The sequence below is a fragment of the Phasianus colchicus genome, chromosome Z (assembly GCF_987193195.1).
Source record: "Phasianus colchicus chromosome Z, bPhaCol1.hap1.1, whole genome shotgun sequence".
Taxonomy (NCBI): domain Eukaryota; kingdom Metazoa; phylum Chordata; class Aves; order Galliformes; family Phasianidae; genus Phasianus; species Phasianus colchicus.
The window spans coordinates 74,357,927-74,381,443 of record NC_143476.1 but is presented as its reverse complement, the minus strand read 5'-3'; the positions used below and the strand labels follow the sequence as shown (position 1 = coordinate 74,381,443).

At 41.0% G+C, this 23,517-nt stretch overlaps 2 long non-coding RNA genes across 2 annotated transcripts; both read left to right on the top strand.

Annotated features, from left to right (window-relative positions):
* Positions 1–1,065: 1,065 nt before the first annotated feature.
* LOC149913085 (uncharacterized) lies at positions 1,066–8,492 on the top strand. The gene is made up of 3 exons (XR_016462060.1): positions 1,066–3,185; positions 5,069–5,145; positions 6,861–8,492. It is a non-coding gene; the product is annotated as an uncharacterized LOC149913085 (long non-coding RNA).
* Positions 8,493–10,952: 2,460 nt separating this feature from the next.
* Positions 10,953–16,999, top strand: LOC116239416 (uncharacterized). The gene is made up of 3 exons (XR_004169119.2): positions 10,953–11,826; positions 16,514–16,556; positions 16,653–16,999. It is a non-coding gene; the product is annotated as an uncharacterized LOC116239416 (long non-coding RNA).
* Positions 17,000–23,517: the final 6,518 nt, after the last annotated feature.

Here is a 23,517-nt window from a genome sequence, read left to right as displayed (position 1 = left end):
CTAACCTTTAAATTGAAAGCTTTATAGGACATTGCAGGACCCAGTATTCTCACACTGAACAAACTCTCATGGGAAAATAAGCACTTTACTATTTACTATTTACTTGCAGAAAAATTATTACACTGACTAGATTTTGTCCTCTACATGCAAAATAAACTGATATATGGAGTATTCTCAGCACATAGCATCAAGAGCGTTGTTTTTAAGACTAGTAAACTTTGTTTGCATTTATATTAAATGTACACTAGTAGTAATCACTGCATTTCAGAATGATGAACTATTCTTATCATTAGATCTTGCTTTAATAGCAATAGAAGTATATCTTTAACATGTTTTAAAACTAGTATTATTTCTAGCTTATTTAGTTCTTTACATTTCTTAAAAGTATTTTCTGCAAGGTGGTACAAACTTTGCAGCATTAATGCACAAGCACAGCTGCTCTTAGTGATGTCATGCATATTTATAACTCAGCTTATGTATAGACATTCCTTCCTTAAGATATTTTTGAATTGTACTACTTTTTATGTAAATACTTCACAATTTTAAACTCTAAAGAAAATATATTTATTAAAAAGGGATTTTTTTTTTTCTTGTTTGGCCCTTTTTAGGGAAAGACATTTTGTAAGGTGACATCTAACAATTCTGGCCAAAGATGTCGTGTGCATTTAATATATATGCCTGTTTAGTTAAAATAAGGTGTTTATTTAAGAAGTTGTTTTCTATTTTCTTTTCTTTTTTTTTGGAGCAGTCATGCAAATGGTGGTGTGGTTAGCTTTGGCTAAGTGTTTTTAAATATATTGTTTTCATGTCTAAATTTAAGAGGATAATTTTTTTTTGAAGAAAAAATTGCTGTACCAATAATGATATCTTTGCTACTTTTATGCCTTAAGTACCTTCTTTTTCTTTCCCTTCTCAAGTGTTTTTTTAAAGCAACTTTGATACCTTTGTAAAACTTACTCTTTTTTGTTGTTGCATCTGCTCAGCAGGATCTACTGCCTATCTTAGCTACTAAGTTGCATGTGGATACACCTATTTTGCTACTAATTTGTTTTACTACTAATTTTACTAATTTTTACTAATTTTTTCGTGGTCATCAATGGCTCTGTGTCCAGGTGGAGGCCAGTAACGAGTGGTGTCCCCCAGGGGTCTGTCTTGGGACCGGTCCTCTTTAACATCTTTATCAATGACATCGATGACGGAATCGAGTGCACCCTCAGCAAGTTTGCTGACGACACCAAGCTGAGTGGTGCGGTTGACACAGTTGAAGGAAGGGATGCCATTCAGAGGGACCTCAAGAGGCTAGAAAGGTGGGCCTGGGTGAACCTGATGAGGTTCAACACGGCAAAGTGCAGAGTTTTGCACTTGGGCCGGAGGAATCCCAGGCATCCATACAGACTGGAAGGAGAGGTCCTTGAGAGCAGCCCTGTGGAGAAGGATCTGGGGGTCTTGATTGACGAAAAACTTAATATGAGCCAGCAGTGTGCCCTTGTGGCTCGGAAGGCAAATGGTATCCTGGGCTCCATCAGAAGAGGGGTGGCCAGCAGGGACAGGGAGGTGATTGTTCCCCTCTATTCTGCTCTTGTGAGGCCCCATCTGGAGTACTGTGTCCAGGTCTGGAGCCCCCAGTACAAGAAAGACAGGGAGCTGTTGGAGAGGGTCCAGAGGAGGGCCACGAAGATGATCAGGGGACTGGAGCACCTCCCCTATGAGGACAGGCTGAAGGAGCTGGGCTTGTTCAGCCTGGAGAAAAGAAGGCTGTGGGGTGACCTCATTGCAGCCTTTCAGTACCTAAAGGGAGCCTACAAACAGGAAGGGAATCAACTCTTTGAAAGAGTGAGTGACAGCAGGACAAGGGGAAATGGTTTTAAGTTGAGGGAAGGGAGATGTAGGTTGGACATCAGGGGGAAATTCTTTACAGAGAGAGTGGTGAGGTACTGGAACAGGCTGCCCAGAGAGGTTGTGGATGCCCCATCCCTGGAGGTGTTCAAGGCCAGGTAGGATGGGGCCCTGGGCAGCCTGGTCTAGCATTAGGTGGGATGGTTGGTGGCCCTGCATGTGGCAGGGGGGTTGGAGATTCATGATACTTGAGGTCCCTTCCAATCCTGGCCATTCTGTGATTATGCAAATTGCTACATAGACCATGTATGTTATGTATGTTTAAATGTTTGTCATTAAACAAGAGAAAACATCACTTCTATAATTAATGCTTTGGGAAAGAAATTATTTTGGCCTTTCGTGCTAGTGCAGGAGCTGTTATCAAAGATCTGCATAGCCCTTACTGTAAATAGTTAGCAGCCTGCTCTGTTAATTCAGTTTACACCTCTCTGCATTAAGAGGTGGAAGTGAGGAAGCTTTGATGTTTTCACTGAGGATTTGGATTGTCTTATGTTCACCTGCAGTGAGTCTGAGTAACACATTGGCTCTTTTTTTGGCCCCTTAAGAAGTTCGTTCTGTAGTCTTGTCAGCTGAAGAACTCCATTTTCTACTGATTTTACATTTTCCTGAGAAGTGTCACAGTGTCACTTGAAACAAGATTTTTTTGTATTTTACTTTCATAAAATGCATGAAAGCATTTGTTTGCACTGCATGCCTCCCTTTTGTGTGTGAAGATGTAAAGCAAAATGATACTGGATTCTCTAGTACGTAGTTAGTATGTCTCTAGTATGGCTTTGTTACTCTCCAGGGCAGCTGAACTATCAATTCCCAGAATACAGCCTCTCCTTGTTTCTTTTGCTTAATTAGCTCACTGCTAGCAGTAGTGTCTCCACTAATAGCTTAACTGTGACTAAGTTTGTCCATTTCTTCATCAGGTTCTCTCAAAATTTGAGTTTTAAAGACTGTCCACTGGAGAGTTTGTCAGCACTGGGCCTAAAATAATTGCTGCCATTTCTCTACTCAATCCTGTCTTTATTGACAGAAAACCTTGACGCTCCACTGTTTTAAAAGGGAAGACAGTTAAGTCACTCACTGTTTTTCTTATCTGTTGATGAAGGCTTGCACTGTCTGCTGTTATGAAGGGTGCATTTTATAGTAGGGCACCAGAGCTCCTTTACATCATCTGGAACCTGCAGACCTTCCTTACTTGTGCACGACATTCTCTCGTGAAAGAAGCTGTCATCTGAAGAGAGTGTTGTTTACAATGAAGTGATCCACTGATGCATATTGGACCCAATCAGGAATCTAAGGTAAACTTTTGCTGTTCTTTATTCCCAGTCTTTGAAAAATGTAATCGAGCATCATGGAAATAAAATGTTATGCTCTTGTGCAATTACCTCTGGAGGAGAAAAAAAAAAAAAGTCTCTTATTTGTGATGAGGGCCTTAACTTTGATTACATTTCAACTGATGACTGCTAGAAACTGGGAAGCATGTTAGTTAAGGCTGTCTTTGTTTTTCCCTGTTCTTGCTGCTAGACAGTGGTTAAATCAATTTCTTCAGCTGCATGAAAGTTCTGGTCTGATTAAGGACTATAGCTGTTGAGCACCAAGAATTATTGACTCATTAGGGTGATAAATAGGCTGAGTGTTAGTCAGGTTTTCTCATGCTGTTACAATCATCAAGTGAGCTATATTGCAGCTTGAGCGAGGTGGTTCTGTTCTCAGGATTTCTCTGTTCAGCCTTCCCCAGATTTTTCTGGCTAACATTTGCTAGACAGATGCTTGCAGTAATTTGCAAGGTGGTCTGGCACTGTGTGAAGCATCAGTGAGTATTGACAGCTTTCTTCTACCCCGGATTTAAAGATTTGAAAGCAACTTTTGGGGCTTGTCTTTTGGGGCTTGTGTTGCCATCTAGGAAAGACCTTCAGACAAAAATGGAAAAAAACTTAAGCCAGCTTGTCAGTGTACTGTACTGCTCCATTATAGATTCAGTGCTTACCAAAGCCTGTTGCCATTGCATAATGGAGATGTGAGATCTCCTTGAGTCTGCAGTAACATGTGTTTCTAAAATCAAGGACACCTGAGAGCCATCTTGCTTACTTAGGCTTGTTTCTGTATGCATGTTCTTTAGATGTTCACTTTGTATACAACTACTTAGTCCCTTGGCAATAACGTGATTTTTACAGAGAAATAATGTTCCTTTCTGTACTAGGAAGGGCAAATTTTCGTATGCTTTTTTCTACGCCGATCAATGAGGACTCTTATACAGCTTTGAGGTCATATGAGTGTTTTTCAGCAGCAAGTGTGATTACCAGTGTCCAGAGAAGCATTTTCATATTAGACTGTTGGAACCTGGGTCAGTAGGAGAGTTGGAGTTTCCCTTAGGAGTTATGAGGAGGTACATAGTTTGGCTGGTGCTAGGTAAGGCACTTCTTATTTCAGCTCAGGAGGCAAAGAAGTGCAAACTGTCCACTGTCGCCAGGAAATGGTGAAGCTGACAAACTGATGCAAAAACACCAAATGCTTGAAAGATGATTTTGGAGCGACCCGATTGCATGAACTATTGCATTTTTCTCTCTTACCAGACTGGCTGTGCACTGTTCTCAGTTGTGTTCTATGCATTAGTACAAAAAGATAGCTCCTGGCCACTTGTTCCGAAGCCAGTCTATATCCATGATTATTGCTTTAGTTTGCATCATCTTGGTTCAAGGAAAGCGATACAGATTTTCTTCTGATTCACTGTAGATTTGCATCTTTGTAGATTTGTGTGAAGGGATTTATGTTGCTTCTCTAGCTATAGAGTTATATAGTATAGATCTTTGAAATTTCCCAGAGGAAATGTGAATTTACACAAGCATCACTCAGAATTTTAGCAGGAGGGCGTTTCTTTTTTTTTTTTTCTTGAGAAATGTCTGCAGAGATATCCACCTTCCATCTTACTTCTCTTGTTTTCAGAGTCTGCATTTAGGATTCTGTACTTGGGGAAAAAAATGGAGATGTGTGGATTGCAGCATTTCCTTATGTATGAAAACTGATCTAGCTTTGAGTGACAGGACCAATACGTGCACACGCAGACATGCAGTTTGAATGTAATAGGAGAGGACGCTGTAGAAAGGCTAGTGATTATTTTCTACCATTGCCATTTTTACCTGTTGGTGTAATTGATGTTCCCTGTGATGTTTATCATGTCCAGGATGTGCAGAAATTATGTCCAGACGGAAGGGCCACTGCCTCACCAGATTTGCTTATTTTCCTGTTATATTGCTTTAGGTAAGAAGAGATGTCATTTAAATGGATATGAGTTGTCTGTAAGAGCTAACTTGTATTGTTATCAGTTTACTGAATCTAGCTGCTATTTAAGTGAAAAAAGTTATCAAAAGTTGGAAAATATTTCTGTCTACATTGGAAAACTATTTCAGAAAGAAGCTTGAGAATGAAGGTATAACACACAGATACTTCAATGAGTCTGCCTGAGTCTGTTTTTTTTTTTTTTTTTTTAAATTGTCCCCTTCCAAAGTGGGTATCCACAAATAATATTTGTACAGAAGAGAGACATTTGCTTAGGTGAAGATAATGGATTAATTATTCTGAAAATGTGACTTGGAAATAGACTTATGCTCCAGTTAATTAGTATAATTTTCTGATAGGTGTTTTGTTTAGTGAAACTGCTGAGAAAATGAAGCCAGTGTTGCAGGCAGAATGGGTGGTATTTGGTGGTTGTGGTGACCTGATGCTTCCACAGTACGGATAGATCTGCTTCTATCCACTTTACAGCATGATTCTCAGCTCTGTGGGACCAGTTTTCCTGTCTGACTGGGCTGCTGGGACACAGCTATTGGGTGGCAGAGCCTAGCATGCAGGCTGAAGGCTGGAGAGAGTTCTGTGACAAAGGAGAGAAAAGAAATGCCTATGGCAGTGATAAATGGGAGCAGGCCCAAGCTAGTCTTTTGGGGGAGAAAGAGGTCTGAAATAGTTTTCCTCCTGATTTTGCTGTTGTAGGAAAGTCTTGTTTTCTGGTGCCAGTAAAGTGTCTTTCCCTGCATTGCTAATCCTGTGTTAGATAATTACAGCCAATTTTTTCTCTATGTAATAATCTCAAATTATGCAATTGTGTTGTAAAAAAAAAAAAAAAAGTCAAAATCTTGGGTGACTCAAGTAGAGTCTTGGTGGGGTTGTAATTTTTTATTAAATAAGCATATTTTGTGCTTTATATGAAGAGCACACCTGTTTTCTGATCAGCACATACCATTCTTAAATTTACCTACTTACACTTGAAACAGCTACTCCTTTTAATAAGACAAATGAATCTGTAGGAGACTTAAAATGGTAGTTCTTGAATTAAAGGTATTGTACGCTTAAATTCTCCCTAGGATGCATATCTGTCCTTGCCTATGAAAGAGGCAGATTGGCTTAGAAATCTGCTCAAATCAGCTCAGTTCAGATGTTGACTCTGTGACAATTCTGGAATGACTCTGTGTTGACAGCTGTAATCCAGAGCTATGAAAACTTCCTTACAGTTCTAAAAACTGTATTGGAAAAAAAAGAAAAAAGAAGGCAATGTCATTGATTAAAGTGAGTGTTTCTGAATCCTTTATTGTTACTGTTAATTACTTGGTTAGAATAATGCCTAATACTGAGGAGCTAACCTCAAGCATGTGGAGGTAAACTGATGTTGGTGATAAGTGCCAGAAGCATGCTTGCAAGCAGGGGAGTTGTTTTGTATTTTGTGTTCAGATAGGGTGATTTTTTTTTTGTCTACGTTAAAACGTTTTTGTGATTTTTAATGTCTACGCTAAAAAGTGCTGAGTAAGGCAGGTCCTTTCAGGTGGATGGTATGTGCTCGTGCCATTATGTCTAACCACTAAGTTATGCCTGCAAGGGCTTGGAAGTTGCACAGGCTTGTGTTTCCTGGCCTCCTGTATTTCTTACTCTGCAGGGACTTGACCTTAGTTTTCCTTGAGTAACTTTCTCTTACTGCTTAACAGGCTTGGTCCTTGATCTTCATGTTACACCAGTTTCCTACTGTGCAGAGGCTGCTTCAAAAGTAATACCTCATATTTTATAATATTGGCCACAGTGTCAGAAGCGGATGTTGGAGGTATGGCAGGTAAGGTTGAACCCTCCACCAATATTCTATTATGTGTTGTTGCTATGTGACAGATGTCAGCAGAGGGCAGTCTGACAGAATGGTGTCTGACATGGAAGCTCAGAGAAGGCATAGTTTTGTCACTGAATTTTTTCATGTGGAAAAAATGCTACTGACATTCACTGGCACTTGCTGACTGTTAATGGAGACCAAGCAGTGGATGTGAACACGGTGAAGCAGTGGGTGGTGCATTTCAGCAGTGGTGACAGTGAGTCACTTCTGTTGGAGCAGATGTTCCCGAGTGTGGCATGCAGGCTCTGGTTCATGGCTGGCAAATCTGCATAGCTAATGGTGGTATCTTGTGTTGAAAAGAGTATTTTGTAGCAGAGAATTTACTTGGAAGAGTCCTAGGTTTGATCTGACCTTGGCCAGGCCAGGACTGACTGGTGACCTTCCCCTTCCCCTTTTCTGTGTACCTCTGCATGGTAGTTTTCTAACTACCCTACCTTTGCAGACAGATGGAAGTCTGCTTTGGGGGAGCTCTGGAGAGAAAAGAGCCTGGTGTGGTCAGAAGAGGAAAGATGCTGCTAATTGCTTTTGGGGTATCTGATCCCCAAGAGGAAGATGCTGCTCGGTGCTGTCACCCAAACCCCCACTGCAGTTGGCACCAAGGGTATGAAATACTAGGGTGATGGAAAGAAAAGTGTGTGGCTTCACGTGGTGCAGGAGTGGTATTGCTTAGCCAACAGATCACTTACCCATCAATGGTCTAGTTCCAATTTTCTTATTTTTAAACAATGTCTTCTAGTCCTTTCACTTTTTTCATTCTCTATTCCTAACTATTAACTTTTCTTGAATATCAGAAACCGCACAGGTTCTTCCCCTGTGTTTTACTCTGGCTCCTTCCTTATTTCACGTGAGCTTTAAAGCCCCCCGTAATGTCACATGTTCCCATCCATAGTGTCACTGTTCACTCGGATTCAAGAGGATGGCACTTGCCTTTGGCCAGTGATGCCAGTCTGCATCACTCTTACAGTCAGTTTGAAAAGGGCATCCTTATGCTTTCCTCCATACCATCTCCGGAGGTCAGCAAATTTACATCACTGTTTTCTGTCCTCGAGGTGTTATCTGCCAACCTCCCACAAACATCCCAGAAAAAATGAAATGAAGCAAAACAAGGAGCCTTGAGGAATCGGGCTGCTCTGACCTCCGCCTAGCTCTCAGACCACACTGCACGTTAACACCCTCTGCTTCCAGTATTCTGCCTCTGTGAGAGCAGTTCTTGCCTGAGGCTGAAGTCTGTGCAGCTGCTGTCCCGGAGCGCGCAGCCTCTAACGCTGCTGAGGCAGTGCAGCCGTGCCCGTGAGCTCGGCGCCCAGCAGAGGGCGCTGGAGGCCCGCGGATGGCCCTCACCGCGCTGCCGGCATTTCGCCTCTTGTTTTTCTGAACCCGTGAAAATAGACATTCTGTGGTGGTTTATTTTATTTTACTTTTATTTTTTGTACTCGCTGTGCGGAGACGATTGTACTGTTTAAGGAAATGCTCTACTTTGCTAAAATTATGTCTAGGGATGTTGTTAAGCAGAGCAGCCTGCGTGCACTGCTGTAAATCAAGGGGGGCAATACGTTTCTGTTATGTTGTTAACTACGCAAACTCTGCGTACGTGAACATTTGTTTAAAGACAAGCTGGGGGCAAAATCAGCTGTGTTCTCCATCTGGATGTGATTTTTTTTTTCTTCAGTACATCTGTTTAATAGCTGCTGGTTGCATTCAAGTGCTGTGATGATGTTGTTTCCAAACTTTGCGCTTGAGTTTGGGAAAGGCTGATGTTTTCTGATCCAAACACATCCTACTTTCAGTGAGGCTGTGTGTCTGAGTGCATAATAGGACAGTCACTTCTTCATTAGAAAAATGAAATGCAGAACTGAAAAGTTTATTCTGACAGTTCGGCATGGGAAGCTGACACTAGAGGACAGCAAAGAAGTAGTTGAGATGTGCTCTTATCTCTATGTTTGCAGATGGAAATTGTCATGGAGCTGAGCTGAGATGGTGAATATCTGCAACTTGCAGCTGACTTACAAGTTCTCTCTTTCAGTGGATTGTTAGAAGATCTTTTTCTCTCTCTCCTGCGCCTCTTGTTACCACTGTAGGGAAAGGGTTACTTCTCCATCTGCCCACCTCTAATTTGAGTTAAAGGTGAATTTTTGCTACACCTCTGAAGCAAAACCTTCATTTTTCTCATCTAAAATACATCACTTGAATCAGAAAATTAACTTCCACTCTTCTAAAAACCAACCAAACAAGAAACCAACTCACCAGCAAACGTATTTTAAAAGAAGTGCTTCTTCAAGTGCTCCTTTCTGCCTGTGAGAAGAGCTTGAGCATTTCTGTCATCCCTTCCCCTCGTCAGTGATATCATGCAGTACTTCAAATCTAAGGATTTCTCCTGATTATGACAGAGGTAGAATGGATTGCAACTTTTGCGACAACTTTTGCACACTGGTGATGATACCTGAGGAGGACTGTGCTTGGAGGGTGACCTATCAGTTGTGCTGCTAAGCTGGGCGGAATCATCATGCAGTAGTCCTTGAAGGAAGTCAAAGAACACCACTCCCAGAATATTACTTTCACAGTCTGTAAGTCAGGCCTAAGTCATTTGTTTTGTCTAGGAAAAAGCATCTTGTAGCATTTCTCACATTACAGGTAAAAGCAGAATACAAAATAAGAAGGGTCAGGCTTCCAGGGCAGTAGTTGGTGTGAAGGTGCTTCTGCTGGATGTGCTTGCCATTCTCTGCTTTTTGGAGGAACTGGACAGCAGAGCAAGGAGAAGTACTGGAGCACTGAACAACCATGCTACAGCTGTGGGGTGGGTAGGATGCAGCATGTTCCACAGGTGAGAGTTTTGAAGTAGGAAATGTACCTTCTGCTGAAGGCTTGAGCTTTTTTCTTGTTCAACTTTTTGTAACCCTGTGTTGGAGATGTTTTAACAGCCTTCCAAGTATACTGTAATGCTGCTGACTTTTAACCCCCAGAAAACTCTTTAAAGCCAGTGAATACCTGTGTGCATCTCTGTGTGCATTCAAGCGTGTCTTTATGCAATACAAAGACTACAAGACCAGTCCTGCTTCAGTTCTTTGTTTGAACTATCTTCCTGTAGATGTTTCATTAATAAAGGGAACATTTGTCAGAATTTTATAACCAACGCTGTAGAACTCAGGCCCAGGTATCCAAAGTTATGTTGGTCACTGCAGCTGGTGGAGCCTCAGCCTCTATGGAAGACACCCACCTGCAGTACATGCTACTGTGTGTAAGCTGGACATCTCCCTCCAGACACAGAGTGCCTTAGAAGAGTCATAACAAGCCAGAGCCACATATGCTTGCTGCTGATTAAAACTGTCTCTTGCTGAAGCAAAATGTAATTGCTCTAGTGGAGGCTCAGAGCTTACAGGTTGTTTTCTGAGTCTGTTGTGCATGGACTGAAAATATCTGAGTGAGGACCTGGCAGAGCCGATAAGGGGCACTTGGGCTGCCTCCTCCCAGTGCCTCCCGTTCAATAGCCCATAGATTGCAACTTCAGATCTCTCTACAAATATCTCTTCAGTAGATGTGTTTAGTGATGCTCACCTTTCTCAAGATATCAGGTCACCTATTATCTCCTGAAAATGTCAAATCATTCCCCACAAAGCAAGGAGGATGGTCTATCCCTCTGCTGCGTATTCCACCAGCTAGGGAGGCAAAGCAGGGCAGAAGGCTGCTACAGGGAGCTGCTGCTTCCAAGTGCATGCACTAAGTGTGTAACAAATGGTTCTTCCTTTTAGGATTTTTCCCAGGAAAATATTTTTTTCCTTAAGCATGTAACTTAAATCTGTCTGAGCAGTGAATTGGCTTACAAAGCAGGGAAATTGTATGATTCTCTGAAATCAGAGACAGTCTTTCCAAAGGTTATTTACCGTATGCCTGAAACCCACAATGTGTAATTTAGAAACAGAGGGCTCTTCTTGCAGCATTTGTACGTTCAGACTAATATAGTCTGGGGTTAAAACGAACACAGTCCAATGAACCTATCATGTTTATTTGTTCATTTTATAGATGTTACAGTGGGCATGGGGTTACCTTTGTGAAACAAAAGCAGCAGTCAGGTCTTAGCTTTTGGTATATTTTCTAAATGGAATGCAAATACACTTCCCTATTATTTAACATTACTGCTGATCACAGAAGAAAGAAAAGAGAGGGAAAGACAAATTACCTAACCTGTGTTGCTGTAATGCATTACCTGCAGATATTAAAGCTCCATTTTGTTCCCTTTTTATTGAGCTATGAAAATAAGATACTTCACTCCTTATTGACTTTGAGCATTTTTGTGTCCATATTGATTTGAGCAATTTTCACTTTTCTGCCTGTGTCTCTCAAGTTATATAAGCTGCACAGCTCCTGTGCACCAGATTTGATTTTCATCCATGCAGAGACAGCTTAATTAAAACATTTTTCTTTCCCACTCCAAAAGAGCTCAGGAGGAACAGAGATATTTTCTTACCAGAACCATGTCTATATACAAAGTCAAGATTTTCTTGGACCTGACACCAGCTGGCAGTGTTCATCTAAGCATGCTGATTTGCATTTTATGAGCTTTAAATCTCTTGCTGTATTCTGATTTCACTTCCCTCAACTTGAACACTAGGTAGAGTCAGTCACATTTTAATTTTCCTGAGTTTTGTAGTGTAACTGAACTGTGTGGCTGTGATGGGGCCAGCATGGTCCTATGAGCTCTGCATCATCATGCTGCACTGTTGTACGGTGAGTATGACATCAAAGCGCATTCCATCCTGCACTGGTCTCTGCTCTGCAGAGCCTAATCCCTGCTGGAGGTAGGTGATGGTCAAAGCTGCTAACCTGTTCTGATGCTCAAAAATTTTCCCTCTTGTTGCTGCAAAAGGGGAAGTGTAAAAGCACATGTGTTTGAGGAGTGGAGTCTTAAACCTCTGTTGACTTCGCTGCAGCAGATTAGTTGAAGTGTCCCATTTATTACTGCACACAGAAGTCTAAAAAGCCCTCCTGACAGCTGTGGGGTGTCCGCTTCGTTTTTTTCTCTGCCAGAACAGAAGTCGTGGAAGGGCTTGGCTTTAATACTGGATTGCTTCTGTGGAGCCTTTCTTACGTGCTAGGTGCTAAATAACCACTGACAGCAGTGAGCAAGCTGTATGTCTTCACTGCTGTCTATCCTCCTCCACGTATTCTGCCAGGCTGTGGAACAAAGAAAGCACACAAAATGAAATGGAGAGGAAAGCAGAGGAACAGATTATGAAAAGGCTGAATGCCTGATGTTTGTCCACCTCAGAGGTGGTCCTTTTGCAGAAGAAACTGCTCTCTAGTGTTTAGATATCCTATAGTATTCTGCTGTTGGCAGTGGAAGAACTAATGCTTAGTGTAAGGGAGGGTGAGGGAGAAATGGTTTTCTGAAAGAACTGCATACCCCTGTCCAGAAGGGTGGTACCAGTTACAGAGGTGGTACCTTTGTGATGATGAATGAAAGACAAATGTTTAGATTCCTTGAGATTCTTCAGAATTTAACAGTAAACTCAGGGATAGTTTTGCTAAGACAAACAAGGATTTCTAAAAACAAACAAACAAAAAAACTCAAACCCAAAATAAAACAAATAAAACAAAATTACCACAGTTTGGGAAAAGGTTTGGATGGCTGTAATTGGCAGCAGGTATAATGTTTGAGTTGTGTGTTTAATCTTGGCATTTGAGTAATACAGATTGAGTTAAACTCTATCTAGTATACTGTTTAACGTTTTAAACTTTATACTATTATATACTATAATAGTATATTTAATACTCTTAAAACAGTGGATTAGGTAGAGTTGTTGTCTTCAAAGAGCTTGCACACATTTCTTCGGGTCTTTTCTCCTTGGATTTAAGTACATGAAGGATTTTGTGTGCAAGATATGCTACTTGTTGAACCAATGTCTGACCTAAGATGCTGGATGTTACAGAAGACCAAAGGAAGTGTAAAAGAATAACATCATTGACAAGCCTATTAATACTGTTTTCTGCTGTGCCAGAGCATGAAGAAACCAAGCCTTCCTGGCATCCCCACCTGACTACTTTTTCCCCTATTTTTCATAGATTGCACCATCAAAATGAAGTCAGCCCTAGGATACAGTATAGCTTTGCAAAGATGCTGTAGGCAAATATTGGAAAGTGCAACCCAGATGATCACAGGTGGAGCTGATGACAGAGCTAGAGGCAAAAGCTCTTCTGCTGGTGCATAGGTTTTTCTGCCAGCTGGGCTCCATCCCACCTGTGGGTTTGTTGTTGTGACACTGGGGGAATGTCACCAGGTAAACTGACCTCTGAATGGCCATGTATTTGTTATTCCTGTTGGCCCTGTTCTGATGCCTTCTGTCTTGAGCAGAACTGTAGTTTTAGGTGACTTCCTTCTGATTTTTATCTTCATTCTGGCCAGCTGCTGTGTTATGCTTTGGTTGTATGCTTATGAACTTCCTTTTTAGTAGTTCAGAAATACAATTGTGATTAAGTCTTCCTACTTACTAAATGTAGACTCATAAAACTGAACTATTTTCACATTTTTTCCTGCATGTAGTATTCACAGTTGGACAATACTGCTTTACTTTTAATATTGCAATAAAATGTCTCTATTTCATGTCATAGTTGAATGGAGTGGATAACAGACAGCAAAGTATTTTCCTATTCAGGCTGGTCTTTCTCTCCTTTCATGCATTATCTGAAAACAGGTCAGAGTTTCCTAATCAGTTTGGCTTTCTGTGAATATCTATAAAATTTGGATACAATTACATATAATGTTTAGCATTTATTCGGCCTCTCAGAAAAAGAGAGATCTGAGATTTTTAGCAGATACGATCATGGTCTAGAAAAGATGGAAAATGAACAGATTGGAGTTCTTTGTATGGGCAATTATTCTTATGGATGTGTGTCTGATGCCATGAGCACTGCATAGGGGAAACTCTGCCCTGTGTAATTCTGACATCTTCTTTTCACCACAGTCAATCAGAAGTGCACACAAATTAATTAGCCCTTTTTAAAAAGCAGGTCCTTAATTAGGGCCTGTCGCTGTGGTAATGACATCCAGTTCCTTGAGGGCTTGTGAGGTAGTTGCTGATTTAAGGACATCTTTGTGTTGTAAGCATGTATATGAGGGAGTATTTGGAAAGCAGTAAGCAACTCTAACCTTTTCAGAGGGCATGTTTATTTGATTGCAACATAAAGCACTGTAAAATCAGCATCCAACAGCTGGGAAAGGTTGTTCCTTGTGTGTATTCTGGTATACACAAGCTATGCTTAGGTTTTGAAGAGGATACTACTTGGGAAGGTTTGCTATATTTAAGAGTTGGTGTCAGCTTCTAAACTGATAGCTTATTGGGAGCACGTGCACGAATTTCATGTAATGTGCTCCAATGGGAACAGGGGACAAGTGCTACATGTGTACTGTTACCTGGGGCTTCACTCATAGCAAAACCACAACACAAGAGGCTGTTAATTGTGCATGTGAAAGGTAAAGTTCAGTGTTGGGGGTGGAGGATGAGATTTCTGGAAAACATTAAGCGTGAATAACTCATAGCTCATCAGAAAAAGATTAGCTCCTACTACGCTTGATGTAGTGTTTGCTGTCTTAATGCTGAAGTTAAGTGCCAGATCCTGCAGGACTGCTGTTTTGTGGTAGAAGGGAAAATGATTTAGATTACTTTTCTCATCTGCAGTTATTTACCCAAACAGCGACATAGCCTCCCCCAGCCTCTTTTGACAGATGTCACTAAAGTTCATGGTTGTTTCTTTTTCCTTCACCTTGCAAGCCTGGCAGTGCTGTGTCTTCTGGAGACTTGTGGGAGATGACGCAGTCCCAACATTCATCACAAGTTTTGCAGAAGGATTACGTTTGTTCTGTTTAAAGACAATCACAGGTTTTAAAAGAAAGTTGAGTGTTTTCCATACCTTAAATTTAGGTTCCATCTACGTCAAACTCTTGATTTCCAGGAAGGATGAAGACCACGCTCTGCATGATTATATCAACATTGGATTTTTTAAGTTAAACACTATCTAGCTAAATGCAAAAGCCCTTGAAGAAACTGCTGACCTTTTGCATGATTACAGCCTCTGCCCTGCTGAAGAGCCATAAATGAATCATCCTGCAGTGAAATGTAAACAGGATGCTACTCTTCCATTGCAGCTTTGTTTACCAACATGTGCTCATCCGAACTGCAGTGATGTTAAATTAGGTGACAACAGCAGTTTGTAGCAATGTAGGAATCCAGGGTCATAGCTGTGGGAGTGGGTGTTGCTCCCTTTCTCCAACCTCTTACTCCCAGTGCAAACTAAATCCAGTTTTCATCCTCATCTGCCAGATCTGAATAGTCTTATTCTGAGAGTACTTACGATGAGAGTTAGCAGTTATGTCTGAAGTGCACAGTGTGTGTGAATTGGAGCTATTCCTTCTGTTCAGGTTTCACCTGGAGCCACAGAACCCAACCAAGTCTCACAGCAAAGTGAGAATGGTTGTCTCTCTATTCTCCTGCCAGGTTTCTTTCCCACATGAAAGAATAACAGCAAGATGCCAAAGTAAATCCTAAAAGTTCAAAGAACATGAAACTAGGGAGCCAATATACCTGTATTGGTTTGTTTCATAGCCATACAAGTTGGCTGTGTCTCCTGCATTTTTTCTGTGGTTGGTGTGGGTGAAACCATGGAAATCTGGCTCTTTTTGTCTCCTGTGATTGTTATAGCAACAGGGAAGCAACCAGAAAACTTGATGGTGGATTGAATCAGAGTGAGTTGCAGTTGAGCCAAAATGGATCAAGAAAGACTTAGACAAATTGATAGAAATAGATTGAACACACAAACTTTGCCTCTATATGTACAGAATTTAGGAAGCTGAGGTAATGTCTTATGGAAATACCACTATAGCTCAATTGTTCTTGCACTTGTGCTTCTGTTCCCAGCTGTTAGGGGAGGCAGGATTCTCAAGTGGATCTCATCTGACTATGAAATTATTCTTACATGTAGATCTAATGAGTCTTGGATTCTTGATAACAATTTTTTTTCTGTGCTGAGTTGACTTTATAATGATTTTGGATTCTGTTGTGCTTGTGATTGTGATTCAGACTTTAGAATAGGGCACTGGCTTTTTGGGCTGGTCATCCTGCCACTATTTCAGGGTCTGAGACTTTAAAATTGTTTAGTATGAAAGCTACCTCCAGTATGTAACAAAATTGTAGTATAGTGTGATGGCAAATTGGGAGACTGTTGAGCAGTGAAGATCATGGATGAAGTTGCTTTAGAGAATGAGGAATAAAAGGGTTCAATGGTATGCTGTTGTCTGTAAAAAATGGAATTCTCAATTTCAGTTGTTGTAATTCCTGGGAGTCTGTGCCCAGTTTGCTCTTTCCTGTGGAGAAAAGGAGAGGTTAGGATATCAGAGGCAACATTAACAAAGCTGCTCCCAGTTGTCCAAAAGGGGTTTCTGAGCAGGACTCTATTCCCAAAGTGTTTCAATCCTTCTCTTTTGCTTTCTAGGGAACAACTGAAGTTAAAATCCTGAGGATAGTGCTTTAGAATGGTAAAGTTTGTTTCCTGACTTCCCTCTTCCGAAATTAAAAAAAAAAAAACAAAAAACGTTGGCTACAGAGATATTTACTCTAATTTACAACCAAAGCATGGAGTTAAACAGGATGGAAGAAACTGTATGCAGAAATCTGAAGTGATCCTGGCTTGGAGTACGGCATTAGGTCAGCTCGCGTGAGCCAGCTCCACGTGCTGATGAGTCCTTCTCCCTCCTGCCTGGTGACGTCTATGTTTGCTCAGGAGACAGAAAACATGGGAGCAGAAGAAGAGACACGGACATTTTCTCTACTAGATGTATAAAAATGAGCAAATATCCACAGAAAGCTTCCACATTCTCTTTTCTCCTTGGTTACAATTCTTCTTGGGATGATGTTGGGGAAAGTTCTGTTTTTGTGGTCTTGGTTTATTTTTTTCCTTTAATTATTTTTTTATTAGGAACTATTTTATTTTTTTTAGGAACAGCATTGTGATCTTTGTAAAATATGATCTATGCTGAGGCTTGTTGCTATCTGCAGAATGCCAGGAATTAGCCGAAGGTTCTCACTCAAATTAGGGCTTTTGTACACATCACAGTTTTCAAAGTTTGCATGCTGATATGAATGTCTATGTGCTGCAGATTCCTGAGAGAGAGAACACTGTTCCAGAAATGCTCATTAGGTGACTTATAATTTTCTATTAAGAAGCATACTTGGACCATAAAGAGCTAAGTATGCCAATAAAAGAATAATTTTCAAGTTTAGGATTTGAAAATTTTAAAGCCACGTCATGGGATCTGTTTCAAATTATGATCAGCGAGTCCTAATTTCTACAGCAGTAATATGTGGGGAGAGAATTTCACAAACATCAATTCAATTGCAGTTGCAAAGTGATCTTGTTTATGCTGCACCAGTTGGAGTATTCTTAATGTAATCTTTCCATAGACAGGTCCTGTGGCGCACATCCAATGCCAGTTTTTGCCATTGTAATTCCTGTTGTTTTACTCTAGGCTTTGTATTACCATAACATAGAAAATTGCATCCTTGACCAGCCAAGATGATGGAAAGAAGAAAACTCCTAGTCTGTCTTATATTCGCTAGCCATCTCCATATCTTAATCCAGGGTTAAGATGCAAATTGCAGTTTCATAGGACTGACAGAGCCCATTTACTACACTGCTGCTGTTTAGTAACGACTTTACTTCCAGGTGGGTGCCTGCTGGCTCTGTGGTACTCTGTCTGCTGAAACAATATGGGTGCAGTAAGTGCAATACCAGACCTGCTGCTCACCAAAGCAAGTGAACTGATTGCTGACATCACAATTGGAAGCCGCCTGGGATATGGTCATTTTGCAGTGATGAAGTTCACACTCCTGAGGAATATAGGACAAAAAGTAAAATCAGCATGCTAGATTTTAGGAGAGCCAAATTCCAGCTCTTCAGGGAGTTAATTGGCAAAACCCCTTGGGAAACTGCCCTCAAGGACAAAGGAGCAGACAAGAACTGGCAGATCCTTAGGGAAGCTTTCCTTGCAGCACATTGTCTTTCCACCCCCATAGGCAGGAAGTCAGGAAAGGAAGGCAAGAAACTAGAATGGCTGAACTGAAACACACTGGTAAAACTGGAGAGTAAGAAGAAAATGCAGAGGTACTGGAAGCAGGGACAGGTGGGAGGATTGAGGGATGCTGTTAGGCTGGGTAGGGATGGGGTCATGAAGGCCAAGGCTCAGCTGGAACTGAAATTGGCAAAAAATACAAAGAATAACCGGAAAGACTTCTTTTTTTTTATCCTGGAATATATACTGGAATATTCTGGAATATTCTTTTTTTATTCTGGAATATATACATATGCTTATCTATATATCTATGCACATGAAAGAGAGGGAATTGATACAGGACCAACCTAGTAGCCTTCTATGATGCATAATTACATCAGTGGATGAAGAGCCACTGATGTCATTTGTCTGGACTTCAGTAAGGCCTTTGTCATGGTCTCCCATAACATCCTCCTCTCCAAAGTGGAAAGATATGGATTTGAAGAGTGGACTGTTCAATGGATGAGGATCTGGATCATACACAGAGGGTAATGGTCAATAGCTCAATGTCCAAATGGAAATTAGTGACAAGTGATAAGCCTCAAGGGTCAGTACTGGGACCAGTGCTCTTTGACGTCTTCATCAATTGACATTTCAATCAAGTGCAGCTTCAGCAAGACTGTGTACAGCATTGAGCTGTGTGCTTTGACTGACACACCTGAGGGATAGAATGCCATTTGGAGAGATATGGGCTCAAGCAGTGGGGCAAGGAGTACATAAAGAAGTTTAATAAAGTCAAGTGTGAGGTCTTTCACCTGAGTTGTGGCAACCCCCGCTAAAAATACAAACTGGAGGAGGAAAGGATAGAGCACACCCTTCTGAAATGAACTTGGAGGTACTGGTGGATGGCAAGCTGGACATGAGCCAGCAATGTGCTCTCACAGCTCAGAAAGCCAAGTGGATCCTGGACTGTATCAAAAGAAGCGTGGCAAGCAGAGTGAGGAAGGTGATCTTGACCCCCTGCTCTGCACTGGTAGGGCCTCACCTGGAGTACTGCATCCAGATGTGGAGTCCTCAGTGCATGAGCTGGAGTTTGTCCAGAGGAGGGCCACAAAAATGATCCAAGGAATGGCTCATATGAGGACAGTCTGAGAGAGCTGGGGCTGTTCAGCCTGGAGAAGAAAAGGCTCTGAGAAGACCTGAGAACCTTCTTCATCTAAAGGGAGACTGTAAGAAAGAGGGCAGCAGACTCTTTAGCAGAGTTTGTTGTGACAGGACAGGAGGAAATAGTTTCAAACTAAAAGAGGGGAGATTTTGATCACATATAAGGATGGGTGTCCTATCATTTAAGACATTCAAGGTCAGGCTGGATGGGGCTCTGAACAACCTGATCTAACTGTAGGTGTCCTTGTTCATTGCAGGGCAGTTGGATCAGATGACCTTTAAAGGTCCCTTACAGCTCAGACAATTCTATGATTTTGTGAGTTTTCCCTGAACTGGCTCAGATGTACCTGACTGCCTCAGTGGGGCTGAATCAGCTCATAATATAGGGAAAAAAATGTGTTCATTTTATTTTTTATATTCCTGAAAACAGAACTGAAGAATGCCTGTAAGCTGTTTCCTTTCCACATCTTGTAAAATGTCATCCTGATTGTCAAGCAGAACCAATCCACTGCATGCATTTTTTTTTTTTAAATGAGTGTCTGCAGCTGATACTCTTCCATGCACATTTGCGTTAGCGTGACCCATAAGTGTAACATCTCATAAATCACCAACGTGATCTGAAGCTGACTGAGCCAGGAGGAAGCACACTGACTGCATACAAATGGTGTGTTGTTTGCAAATTGTGTGACTGATGGAAGTGAAATGCTCTTAGTGCGTATCCTGACAAAGCTCATTGCTTGTCTGTTTTATGATGTTTTGAGATAATAGACTCAAACCCAGACTTTTAAATATTAAACAATGAAGTAGTTCAGAAATGATAAACAAAACAAAGACAATTTAACTATGTTGATATCCTCTACTTTTGTTCTAAATCAGAGCTCCTTTGCATTCATACAAACAGGATAATTAAGAAAAGTATGTGGTTGGCAGAGGGGGGTCAGCACAGGGCAATTTGTTAAATGTAACCATTGTTTGTTAAGAAGAAGATGATGCAGATAAGGTGCCTTCAGCCAGGGGAATGGATCAGGACAACCTCCATGCTTGTCATATCCAGCCTTTCATTTTCTTTCACTTCCTCCTCAGTTGCCCACATCATTCTGCTGTTCTGGTGCCAGTGAACAGTTCTGCCTCTTTGGCAACCAGTCAATCTTCCTAGCACCAGAGGCTCACGCCAGAGCTGTGGTGGGAAGGGAACAAGATAGTAGAGGCTGTGCAAATGCTGATGCTGGCAACAGACTCTTTTCTGGATGAGAGTCTTGAATCTTGATTTCCTGGAGACTGGTTATCCATAAAGGAGAACATTATTCTATGAGTCTCAGGTTTAGTAGTGAAAATGAAGAATTGACAACTGTATTTCCTAAAAAGTGCCACCATGATATCAGAGGGTTTAGTCCATGGCAAGCTGTCCATCCTCCTGAGTGTCATAGGGCTGCTCTTGAATTGGAATCCCCATGCATGCTTCTAGAAAGCACCACCATCACAAGACCATCCTCCTATTCCTCAGTTTTGCCAAAACTAAACCAAACTTTTCCCAGGGCTATCATTTATTTAGACATTTTGAAATAAATGTACAGAACAGAAAAAAATCCAGATAATAAATCAAATCTCAATTTATTTAGATAGAAAACTCATCCTTCCTTCTCCTCTCCTTTCTTCTGTCCTCTGAATGTTTTCAGGGACAGAAGGAACTAAAAGAATGGGAGGAAACAGTAAAGGGGTAAAACACAAGGAAGTGCATCTAGGAAAGGAAGTTAGCTTCTTGCTGTAGGAAACTTGCAGCAAAAATATACCATTATTTATTAAGACTGCTTTGTGCTTTCTGTTAGAAGACGTTATAGCTTCTTTTCTAGGCATCAGCTGCATGCTCTTGAAATTATGGCCTCAAAAAGATCCGTGTACTTATTTATTTTTGAAGGGCATTATTTTGCTGGAAGGTTGTAGGCAGAAGACATTCGGTTCCCACCCATGGAAATGATGCAAGTGGCGGAGAAAGAAAACCAGAGAATACAAATTTTTCTAAGCTGGGGAATAAAAATACCCTTGGGGTGTGAAGTGGAGGTTATAAAATGGTGTTAAAGGGAATGATGAAGCTGGGATGAGGTCATGTTGAGTGTGAGGAGAAGAAAGGATTACACCTGATTGGGCAGAAGGGTCTGAGTTACCATCTTTTTACTGGGGAGTGTGGGAAGGGGCTGAGTAGACTAAATCCATATCTGTATATTTGTACTCAGGTGGTGTAATGAGGTGTGCCTCAGGAAAGCTTCTTGATGTTGAATGCAGTTTCCATAGTGGGCCACACACAAGTCATGAGGGCATGTCCTCAACCAGGAGAATCAGAAATCATGATTGAGCAAAAACATTTGTAGGGAAAGGGCTGGCTCAACAGCACCACCCAGTCAGACAGCTCTGGACAAAAGTTCATAGTGGTCTAGAATTTCAACTCCTGACGCCTTCCGTTTAAGCATCTGCTCTTTCTGTAGAAGACAGAAACAGAATGAAAATGTGAAGTCTAGGTGGAAAATGCTGCATGGGAGCCTCTTATCTTGGATAGAGAGAAGGTAAAAGGATATGGCCCAGCTGCTTGGCTAAGAGATAATTTCTGGAAAGGGCAAGGAGGTCTGTGAAACTACGTGCAGCCTAAGCCTGAGACAGATGGGCAGACCTCTCTAATCTGGGATATCTGAGGACTTTGAGTTTGCCATTACTGATTCACTGTAATATTTGGTAGCTAAGCCAGTTTTGACTTAGTAGAAGCCAGTAATTTTGTGCAGCCTAGTTCAACTTGTAATGAGTAATTTTATGAAATGACTTTTCTGGCTGCCAAAATACTGTCCTTTGTTAACAAGGTCTAAAGCAATAGTGAGGCTTGTGGTTTATTTTGTAAACCTATGTTTATATTTGCTCTCCTGAGAGGAACTTGTTTTGACATATTGAATTAGTGGTAAGAATCCAGAATAAAGGCTCACGGGTCTGAAGGATATATCTGATATTTAAATGCAACAAGTAAATATTTGCTTTTGGAAACTTGCTAAGGTTTATTCTGTTTCAGATAACACTTTGGTTTATACACTTTCATCTGCTGGGCTACAGCCTTAATCCCAGGCAATCCTGAGCAGACTTAAAATTTCTACCTCCCTATGTATAATGACTGATTTCTGCTTAACTGTGCTGAATTTTACTTGTGTGATTTCACAAATGTCTCACACGAGCACCATGTAACTACTTGTCTATAACATACATAAATGCCACTGCACCTTGCTGAGCTGAACTTATTAATTCCTGCAATTGTGCGTAGCAGGTACTTAACTTTGTATGTGAAAGGAAGAGAAGTAATAAAACTTCAGGAACAATTCTCAGAAAGGATGTGGTGAATTTATCCCTTGTATCATTCTAATGCCCCTACAATGTCATTTTTATTTAAGAAAGGGATTTTGTTTGCTTTGTGGTTTTTTTGACTAAACAGAATACATCTACTCTCAAGCTGCTGAGATTCAATAAATCCCAAACATAAACAATCACATTTATGGAGTTGCTTTTCAAACCAGGACCACATCTTTGAGGAAATCTGTTGAAATTCATATTTACCCAATCATTTGGCAGCGCTGGCAAGCCTTGTGGTGGCTTTTGTTGGAGATTGTTGCGAAATGTTTGCTTCATTTTTTTTCTCCTTTCTATACATTCCTTCCCAACTCTCACTACCCCACCCCAACCTCACAACAAAGCGATGAACCTTGTCTCCACCACAAGTGCTCTGGAACAGAAAGAAAGTACATTTTTTTCTTTGTGAGGAGAGAAGATTATGATGGGTTTTGGCACTGATTTTTGCAAGCACATACAAACGCAGTTGGTTTCCTGGGCTTTTTGTGTCTATGAAGTTAAAAGAGTTACTTAAGTTGGGTTAAATTAAACACATACTTTGATTGCTTGGTTTCAACAATTGATTTAAAATGACAGAAAACTGCTTTTAATGTGTCACTAGACAAAAAGTTATTAGATTTGACAATCTATAGCAGGCGTTCAGGTCTCAGATAATTTCCAGACTGAAATTCATTCTGCAGCATTTTAATCACTGTGTCTCCAATGTACGTTCTGGCAATTCTAATAATTATATTGGGGTTGCTGCTGTGTCAGAAAAAGACTTTCAGAGTGATCACAGATGATGCCACATGGACAGAGCTCTACTGATATGCTCTGTGGGTCATTGATGTGGCAGATGACGAATGTATTTATTTTCCAATAACAGAATAATAGGCACGGGAACAAATAGCTCCTTCTCAGTAATCTT